At 30.8% G+C, this 10745-nt stretch overlaps 1 non-coding gene across 1 annotated transcript; it reads left to right on the top strand.

The window, feature by feature from the left end:
* The first annotated feature begins 691 nt into the window (after positions 1 to 691).
* On the top strand, positions 692 to 798 carry LOC131178916 (small nucleolar RNA R71). The gene has a single exon (XR_009147923.1). It is a non-coding gene; the product is annotated as a small nucleolar RNA R71 (small nucleolar RNA).
* The last annotated feature ends 9947 nt before the right edge of the window (positions 799 to 10745 follow it).

The raw sequence follows: 10745 nt of genomic DNA, 5'->3' as shown, positions 1-10745 counted from the left end.
CTCTCATCTCCTCATCATGCTTAGTTTGGTTAGTAAGAATCTGTTGCAATAAAGCTTCTGTGATGGAACTTTGTTCTTGCTGTTTCGGTGGAGGTGCAGATTCATGTTTTTCTGCTGAAAATTAGGCAATGGTTGCCTATTTTGCTGATATGGAATTCCTTGTTGCTGTTGTGGTTGAAAATTCTGATTTGGAACTTGACTTTGCTGATTTCCCCATGAAAAATTGGGATGATTCCTCCAAGTTGGATTATAAGTTTGAGAGCAAGGATTCCCCATTTGTTTGTTTCCATAATTACCAACATATGCAGCTTGCTTTCCATAATCTACTCCACAGCTGGTAGTTCCTTCTGCATAAGCAACTTGTTGTGAACTTCCAGATGATGATGATGAACTAACCAACATACTCAAATCTTTCATCTTCTTAGCCAAAACATTTGTAAGTGCATCGAACTTTGCATTAATCATGTTAAATGGATCAAGATCATACATTCCAGCAGCTTGCCTCTTTTGAGTTGGAGCTGGTCCTCTTGGACTACTCCAAAGATGAGTATTCTTTGCAATTTTCTCCAATAACTCATAAGCTTCATCTTCATGCTTCATAATAAATTCTCCTCCTGTTTGAGCATCAATAATCCCTCTGATTGCAGGAGTGACATTTGTGTAAAAATTCTGGTTTATCATCCATTTTGGAATGGCATGATGTGGGCATTGTCTCTCTAATTCCTTCCATCTCATCCATGACTCATAAAGAGTTTTATCTTCTCTTGGTCTGAAAGCTGTCATTTGATTCCTCAATTCTTGAGTTTTTCCAGGTGGAAAATATTGTGCAAGAAATGCATCAGTGAGTTGCTCCCAATTTGTAATGGAGTTGTGAGGTAAAGAATCAAGCCAATCCAATGCTCTATCTTTCAAAGAGAATGGGAATAGCTTCAATCTTGCTGCATCATCAGATACTCCAGGTTGTTTTTGCATATCACAAATCATAGCAAACTTCTTTAGATGTGTGTGTGGATTTTCAGAAGGATGTCCTCCAAATTGAGAATTCTGAATCATTTGAAGAACTCCAAAATCCATCTTGTAGCTATTTGTATCAATTCTTGGTCTTGCTATGCTCTCTCTCAAGTCATCAAAACGAGGAAAAGCATGATCCATCATACTTCCCCTAGGCACATTAGCATTTACAACTTCTTCACCTTGGGCTGCATTTTCATTATTTCGATCATTTCCAGCATTACCGCCACCAATTCTGATTCTTTCATCAGTCATGTCTGCTTCTAATTCAGTTTCTCTCAATGCTTCTTTTCTTCTTCTGGTTTCTTTCTTGTTGGCTTTACAAAATTTCTCAATTTCAGGATTAAAAAATAAGGATGTGTCACTTGTGCTTCTAGCTCTTCTCATAAAAGATTAAAAGTACCTGAAAAAGAACAAACAAACACAAAATGAAAAGATAACAAAGATAAAACTAAAAACAACTAAAATAATCAAGAATTCAATCTTAAACAAACAACTCCCCGGCAACGGCACCAAAAACTTGATGTGGCCCAACCGCAAGTGCACGGGTCGTACAAGTAATATAGAAAAGATATCGTTCCCACGAGGAGTTGTGTTAATGATTGAATTTTTGATATAAAAAGTTGATTATATTGAATTATTTTTGAAATTAAAGTAATGAATTGATGGTTTTGGAATGTGAAATCTATATGTGTAAAATCAATTATCTATTCAACTATGTAATGATTTAACTAAAATTGCATCAAATTGAAATAAGCAAGTTGAAATATGGCAAAATTAAAATGGCAAGCAATTAAATTCAATTAAAAATTAACAATGATGAAAAGGTAATTCCGGAGTTCGGGATTTCATATTCAAGCTATTTTGAGATTTTAAATTGGTTATCCAATCTTGTGGAACTTACGGGTTTTAAGGAGATTAATTCTTAAATCCTTTGAATACCCTTTCGAGTGAGACAAAGAGTGCCTTAATCAATCTAATCCTACTTTCGTGGAGTTAGAGTTAATTAAGACCCATTAAGTTCTTTAATTAATCTGTGAATCCTCTTAATCCTTAGTCTATTTCTAGATCTAAGTTAATTAAGTCTAATTCCTTGATTATCTATCACAAGGTTTTCTCCTTTTGGTGCCTCAACCAAGGATTAAGAACATCACTTAATGGGATCCTACACTAAACATGTCATTAAGCACACAAGAAATGAATAAAACTCATTAAGACCACAAAATATGGATTACCCAATCAAAATCCACAAAATATCTCAAATATTACATCCGTTACTCCAGAATCTAAATAAAACTACTCACTATCCATAATGTTTACAAGATATTCTGAATTTATAAGGAAATAAAGCTTTAATCTAAGCTAAGAAACAAGAAACTAAACAGTAGAAAGGTAGGAAAAATGTAAGAAAAGAAAGAAATCCCCAAATCTGGTTAGAAATGGTGTGGAAAATGATTGTGACTCTTCAGCTGCTCCTGCTTCTTTTTCTCTTCTTCCTTTCTTTCCTCCTTTCTAAAATGGGAAATGGGGCTATTTATAGCATTTTCTGACATGGAGCCCTAAAATGGTGTGTTTTAGAGGAATTTTACGAGGAATCTGCCACTCATTAATGAAACCTTTGTGGGATCGCATAAGTGGATCGCATAAGTTATGCAGTCCCTTATGTAGCTAAATAAGCTGTTCACTTATGCGAAACTACATGACTTGGCGCATAGGTTATGCACACCGTGAGATTGCATAAGGAGGCGTGAATCGCATAAGCTATGCACTCCCTTATGCACAATTCGCAGTGTTGAACAGTGTTTTTTCTTTATGCAGATCTGCATGGCTTATGCGGCAAGTTATGTTCAATTTATAAATGCATATTTCAACTTTGAAACTTGTTTTTGGCATCTTTGTAGAGTCACTCAATGACAAAATTTCTCTTGATCCTTCAAAACACCATTTTCCTACAAAACAAAGTAAAAATTACAAATTAATCCAAAATTGACAATTATGAAAAACTAACTAAATAACTAATGAAATTAGCTAAAAGTGACTAATAATCAAATAAAATGGCTATGAAATTAAACCTAAATGGTTATGCAAAATGTATGCATCAACAGGTAGTAGCAATGAAGGTGGAACTCTTATTGCTGGTTCTAGTCATAATTGATGCATACATTTTGCATAATCATTTAGGTTTAATTTCATAGCCATTTTATTTGATTATTAGTCACTTTTAGCTAATTTCATTAGTTATTTTAGTTAGTTTTTCATAATTGTCAATTTTGGATTAATTTGTAATTTTTACTTTGTTTTGTAGGAAAAATGGTGTTTTTGAAGGACTAAAGAGAAATTTTGCCATTGAGGAGTGACTTCTACAGCCAAAGATGTCAAAAACAAGTTTTCAAGCTGAAATATGCATTGATCAAATTGTGCATAACTTGCCGCATAAGCTATGCAGATCTGCATAAGGAGAAAAATCACTGTTCCAGAACCAACCGAAATGTGCATAAGGATACTGCATAGCTTATGCACATTCTCGCCTCCCTTATGCACCTTCACGGAACTTTGCATAGCCTATGCACCAAGTCTTGCAGTTTCGCATAAGTGAACCAGAATCAGCCGAAAACTGCATAAGGGACTGCATAACTTATGCAGTCCACTTATGCAGTCCCATAAAGGGTTCATTAATGAGCTGGCAGAAGATTCCCTCAGATAATTCTTCCTAGAACATACCATTTTAGGGCTCCATGTCAGAAAAATGCTATATATAGTCTCATTTTCCCATTTTAGGAGGAGCACAAGGAGCAGAAAAGGAAAGGAGAAGAGTGGCAGAATTTGAGGAGTCACTTTCACCTTCCACACCATTTTCAATCAAGATTTGCAGATTTCTTTCTTCCCTTACATTTTTCTACATTTCTAGTGTTTAATTTCTTATTTCTTAGCTTAGATTAAAGCTTTATTTCCTTATAAACTCATAATATCTTGTAAGCATTATGGATAGTGAGTAGTTTACCTTTGATTCTGGAGTAAGGGTTGTAATATTTGAGATATTTTGTGGATTATGATTGGGTAATCCATATTTTGTGGTCTTAATGAGTTTTATTCATTTCTTGTGTGCTTAATGACATGCTTAGTGTAGGATCCCATTAAGTAATGTTCTTAATCCATGGTTGAAGCACCGAAAGGAGAAGGCATTGTGATAGATAATCAAGAAATTGGACTTAATTAACTTAGACCTAGAAATAGGCTAAGGATTAAGAGGATTCACAGATTAATTAAAGAACTTAATGGGTCTTAATTAACTCTAAGTCCACGAAAGTAGGATTAGATTGATTAAGGCACTCTTTGTCTCACTCGAAAGGGAATTCAAAGGATTTAAGAATTAATCTCCTTAAAACCCATAAGTTTCATGAGATTGGATAACCAATTTAAAATCTCAAAATAGCTCGAATATGAAATCCCGAACTCCGGAATCGCCTTTTTACCATTGTTAATTTCTAATCGAATTTAATTACTTGCCATTTTGAATATTGCCATATTTGAACTTGCTTATTTCAATTTGATGCAATTTTAGTTTAATTAATACATTGTTGAATAGATTATTAATTTTGTATACATAGATTTCACATTCTCAATACCCATCAATTCATTACTTTAATTTCAAAAATAGCTCAATTTAGTCAACTTTTTATATCAAAAATTCAATCATTAACACAACTCCTCGTGGGAACGATATTTTTTCTATACTACTTGAACGACCCGTGCACTTGCGGTAGGGACACATCAATAATAGAAGCAATCCACATGAAAACAATTAGAGAATGAATAGTAGATCGAGCTCGAGACCATGGGTAGACTTTAAAGATAGAGAATGCTACGACTATCATGAGAAGGACTACATTCAATACCATTGTATGAAGATGAAGAAAAATTTTACATAGTTTAAACAATTCAATAAGAGTCACGAAAAGAAAAAGATGAAACTGCTACAATTGCAATGAATGATGGTGTTGATGATGAATGTTTGAATGTGGATGATAATAAGAAAAAGGCCAAAGATCTATTACAAGATGAGTGATTAATGGATTCTGCTTGCCCATTCCATATTTGCTCAAAGAAAGAGTGGTTTGATGTGATTGATTAAAAGAAAGGAGAGAAAGTTAAGCTAGCCAATTGCAATGAATGATGGTGTTGATGATGAATGTTTGAATGTGGATGATGATAAGAAAAAGGCAAAAGATCTATTACAAGATGAGTAATTAATGGATTCTACTTGCCCATTCCATATTTGCTCAAAGAAAGAGTGGTTTGATGTGATTGATTAAAAGAAAGGAGAGAAAGTGAAGCTAGCCAATGGGAACAAGATGAAAGTTGAAGGTGTTGGAAGAGTAAAAATCAAGTTGCATGATGATTGAGTAAAAATGTTTAATGAAGTGAGATGTATTCCTAAATTTGAAAGGAACTTGATTACCTTGAGTAAGTTGGATTCTTTGGGTTATGGGTGTTCAATTCATGGTGGAGTCATAAGAGTTAGTCGAAGTGCTCTTGTGATCATAAAAAGTGAAAAGATTGGTGCAAAGAATCTTTACAAATTAGAAAGAAGCACATTGATTGGAAAAATGCAAGTTGAGACAAGAGGCAATATTAACAATCAAGAGTGCAACGAAGTACCCAAAAGAAATTTGACTTTTGTAAAAATTGTAAAGACTAATTTCATTGGACTTGGAGGTGGAGATTGTTAGAATCTAAGTCCAATTGGAATTAGGAAGTATAATTAGTTAAGGAAGTTTAATAGAATTTAAATTATAAAATTTAATAATTAGAGTCCTAAAATGACTAATTTTTTAATAGTTTATATATATGTGTAATTGGTTGATCACCATATTGTATTGCAAAGAGCTCACGAAGTGTAAAGGTTTGCTGAATTCCATTAGTTTTGTTTGAGTGATTTGTGGATGAGAAAAATAATTAGTGGTTGTAATTATTTTTCTTTTTATAGTAGATTTGTTTGGTCGAGTATGTTTACGTCGATCCATGTTAAATTTTATATTTTTATTCTGTGTATGTGTGATTTTTATAATATAATCTAATCACTTATATAAATTCGAATTAAAATAAATTAAAACATAATTTAACTAATACTCTCTCCAAATTTTACATAGAATGTATATGTAAGGAGAAAATTTATAAAATATTCTCCAAGCATTAAAATATATTACTTTCATAGATATAAAAGTGTAATTATTTTTCAAATCGAGGAGAGTGGATGAGCGTATGTTCTAAGAGTGGTATTGAACAATCTCTCATGTATGGATGTTAAATGCATGAATGCAGAATAAAAATAAAGAAGGATAAAATAAATAAAATATTCGTAAAATTTTTTTACTTAAATTTGAATTTAGATTCGTTTTAAATTTTATTTATATTCATACTAAACTATTTAATTATATCCATTTCATATTCGTAAAAGTTATTTTACTTAAAATTAAATTTAGATTTGTTTCAAATTTGATTTAAATTCATATATATTTAACTATTTAATTGTATCTATTTCAAACTTAATTATCATTATTTGAATATTATTTGAACTCATTTAATTTTATAATTTCATTTATATATATATAAGTATATTTTTATGAATAATTTAAATTTTAAAAATTTAATAATCTTATAAAAATATTTAAATTATATATATTTAAAATATAATATATAAAAATTTATAAATATTATTATAAAATATTTATTTTATGTTTAATTAATTATTTATATAAATAAATTTGAATAACAAAATATTTAATAAATATAATTTGAATTCAAATTCAAATTCGTCATAAATATCATTACCAAATTATTATTATTATTATATATACTACGTTTGTCTACTTTTATCTGTAATTTAATATTTTCCATGGTGATTAAGAAAGTATTTTTTTAGAAAATAAAAGATAGAGCTTTCATTAAATGGAAATATAATACAATTTCGACATACAAAATTTCACATTATTACAATTTTGCATAAGAAAATTTAAGATATACTACTTAGATAAAATATAATAGCAATTATCTTAATTTGAAGGACCCAATCATGTTGACAGAATATTTAATTTGGCCATTCGACATAAACTACGCTCCACTTGGTGCTAATTTGCCACTAATTGACTCAAAAGTCTTTTAGAAGCCAGTTCTGAAGACCATCAAATTTTAATATCTTCAAGAAAAAATTATACTTCTTATCATTGTACTCCTACCCAAATAACAAAGCAAAATACCTAATTCTATGATAAAAAAGAAAAAAATAGATTATCGCAATGAAAGAAACAATAAATTCTCATAAAGGAAAAATACAAAATCTCTTAAAAGAGGTGATAAAAGTCATATTTGTTTTAAAAGGACATGAATCTAGAGATTATTGAGAAAAAACTAAAAAAAACAAACAAAAAAAAAGATAGAGGGTTAACCATGGTGAAAATACTCACCGATGGCCATCCCAAAAAGCTCACGAGGAGGGAGAGAGTTTAGAGATGAAGGTGGTTAGGTTTTTGATATTATTAAGGAAGTAATTATGTGACTTAAATTGTAACAAATTACTCTTCATCTTACCTAATTAAGAGAGAGGTCATTGCAAAAAAAAAAAAAAAAGGATTAGCAACCGACCAAATCGATTACTAATCCTTTAAAATTGGTTGTTAATTGATTTAGCAACTAATTTAGCAACCAATAATCCGTTGCTAAATCAATTAGCAACCGACTGATAAATCGGTTGCTATTAGCAACTAATTTAACAACTAAAAATCAGTTACAAATAGTAACTGACAACTGAATCGATTGTTAAATTAATTAAATTAAAAAAAAGGTTAAAACTTGTGATAAAAAATATTGGTTGCTAATAGCAACAGAAATTCATTGCTAATAGCAACTCATACATAATAGGTTAAAAAAAATTCGGTATCTTTAATTTTGCAACCGTTTTGTAAATAGGTTATTATTAATGAAAAATAATAAATTACTAAAATAATAAATTATCAATGAAAAATTAGTGCTAAAAAGTAATATAAAAATATTATAAAAAATTACTAATAATAATTATTAACTAAAATATTAACAAAAAATTGAGTATAAAAAATATTTATAAAACAAATTATTAAATGTATATGTGTGTATAAAAAGCAAAAGATTACTAAAAATTACTATTACAAATAATTTATTAACAAAAAATACATTTGTACAAATTTGGTACAAAAAAAGATGAAGGAGGAAAAAGATGGTACAGAAAAAGATGATGATAAAGAAAAAGATGATGAAAAAAATAAGAGAAACGAGAAGAAAGAGAGAAATGAGAGAAAGAAAATGAAAGAGATGTGAGGTAAGAAAATGAATAGTATTTTATATAACTGAATTAATAATCAATTTTAATAACTGATTTAATTGGTTTATATTTTTTTAAAAAACCGACTTGAGTTTTCCCTTCAACAATTTAATAATGGTTGCAAAGCGATCGATTCGCAATTAGTTGCAAAAAAATCATTTAATAATAATAATAATCGATTTCAATTGATTATAAAAATCAGTTACTATTAGTAATTGATTTATAAATCTATTGCAAATCAAAAATAAAGTTAAAAAAAACCGATGAAAATTTTCTCTTCAACAGTTTAGCAACCAATTCGCAATCAACTGCAAAGATTGATTGCTAAATTTATATCATTTTAAAAAAAGTTTACAATTTAGCAACTGATTCGCAATCGATTGCTATTTGCAACCGATTTTTGTAATTGACTAAAATTAGTTGCTAATAATAACTAATTTTTACAATCGAATGCGAATTGATTGCTAAATTATGGAGTCAGTTAACAAAGGCTTTACAATTTAGCAACTGATTAAAAAATTAATTACTTATAGCAATCGATTTTTAAATCGGCTACTAATCGTATGTTAAAGTTTTTCTAAAATCGATTTACAATCGATTTAGTAATCAATTATATTTCGATTGCTAATTGCAATCGATTTTATAACTAATTCGTAATTCGTTTAATTTTTGATAAATAACTATTTTATTAAAATAATAAAATTATAAATTAGTTGTAAAATTAATTGCTAACCGTAATCGATTTTAATCGATTATAATTTTTTTTGTGTGTTTAGTGTAAATAAAGATAAAATTAAATTAAAAATAATGCTTTTAATCTTTTTAAAATATTAATAATTATGAATAAAATAAAATTTAAAAAATAATAAATAATAGTAGACGAAAATAGTATTTAAATTGTCACGACCCAACCTATGGGCCGGACCGGCACTAGGACCTGGGCCAGCCTAAAGCCCTCGAGGCTCGTAGTAAGCTTAACTATTCCTTAACCCAACTCTAAGGCTCATTTGGGCCCAATTTCAAGAATTCAATCGGACAGAGTCCGGCCATAAAGTGGACCTTTCAACAGGGAGTTTTTTACTCACCCGACCTGTAAACACAATATATAATCAACTGGGGAGCTCAGCTCACCCTCCACATACTCAAATGTCATAAAAATAAATGGGAGCTCAGCTCCCTCATCCAGTCCATCAAACATACATATAATAATAAGTTTACAGGTCCAACATGGTAATTATATTACAAACCCAAATCAAATGAATATTTCTGACACATGCGGAAATTCTAGAAGTTAACAGAATTATACAAACATTAATAAACGACCTGCGAGGGAGAAAAGCAGGTTAACCTCAACAATATCCTCCTGTAGCCTGGAAAAATATTGAACAGGAGTGAGCGTTCGACTCAGAGAGTAAAATATCAATTTCAACCATAATCTCTATAACTATCTAGAGCTAATGCACCCTGTAGAGTGAAATGCAATATCAGCAATATTTTCACATCATAACAGCAAAAAGGTAATTTGGAGCACTCACACACCCGATAATGTCAAACAATACATATATGGGAGCTGATCCCCTATACAGCTCTCTTAATCCAACCTGTGCCAGCGAAGAACTCAGCTCGGACTTTCACTTAAATAACCAAATCGGGGTCCCAGCGAAGAACTCAAGCCGTGTCTACCCCGAAGGACTGGGTCCCAGTGAAGATCTCAAGCCGTGTCTATCCGTCCTATCCATAGTCAACACCACATCACACACACGCCAACGCACGCACACTGCTCCAAATTACCACAACAACATCCATGGCACTTTAACAGTTGTGAATGCAACATAAAACGTGCCTAGAGTTTAACTACATAGATACATACATATAAGTGATGCATGGGCATGCTTAAACATATAATAATATCGAAATTACAATTAAAATTAATATTTTACTCACAAACTTGACAGCAGTCACTGTGGCGGCTGGACGGAGGAAGAAAGCTGTCCTGGCTCACCTGACAATTTTATTACAATTATTTAATACAATTGACTCAATACAAACCAAGAAAAGACTAAACACATCTTAAGTCGTACCGAAAATCCGACAGAGTTTTTCCTATACCTAAGACCTATCCAACCTGCAAAAGGGCTCAAAACGCACTTCTACATCCACAAACCATATACCCACAACTCAATCATATCACACATCCCCTCCTGGGCCCATCCAAACTATCATCAATCACAATATGTAAAATTACAGTTTAGTCCTTATAATTAACCCTTTTAGCAAAAGCTACCCAAATAAGTTCTAAAAATTCTAAAACTTTCCCCTGCGGTCCTTAGCAATATTACTAGGCTAATGCAAAAAGAATCATAATTTTCTGAGCAACCAC

This window comes from Hevea brasiliensis, chromosome 3 (genome assembly GCF_030052815.1).
Source record: "Hevea brasiliensis isolate MT/VB/25A 57/8 chromosome 3, ASM3005281v1, whole genome shotgun sequence".
Lineage (NCBI taxonomy): Eukaryota > Viridiplantae > Streptophyta > Magnoliopsida > Malpighiales > Euphorbiaceae > Hevea > Hevea brasiliensis.
This window is presented reverse-complemented; position numbering and strand designations above follow the sequence as displayed.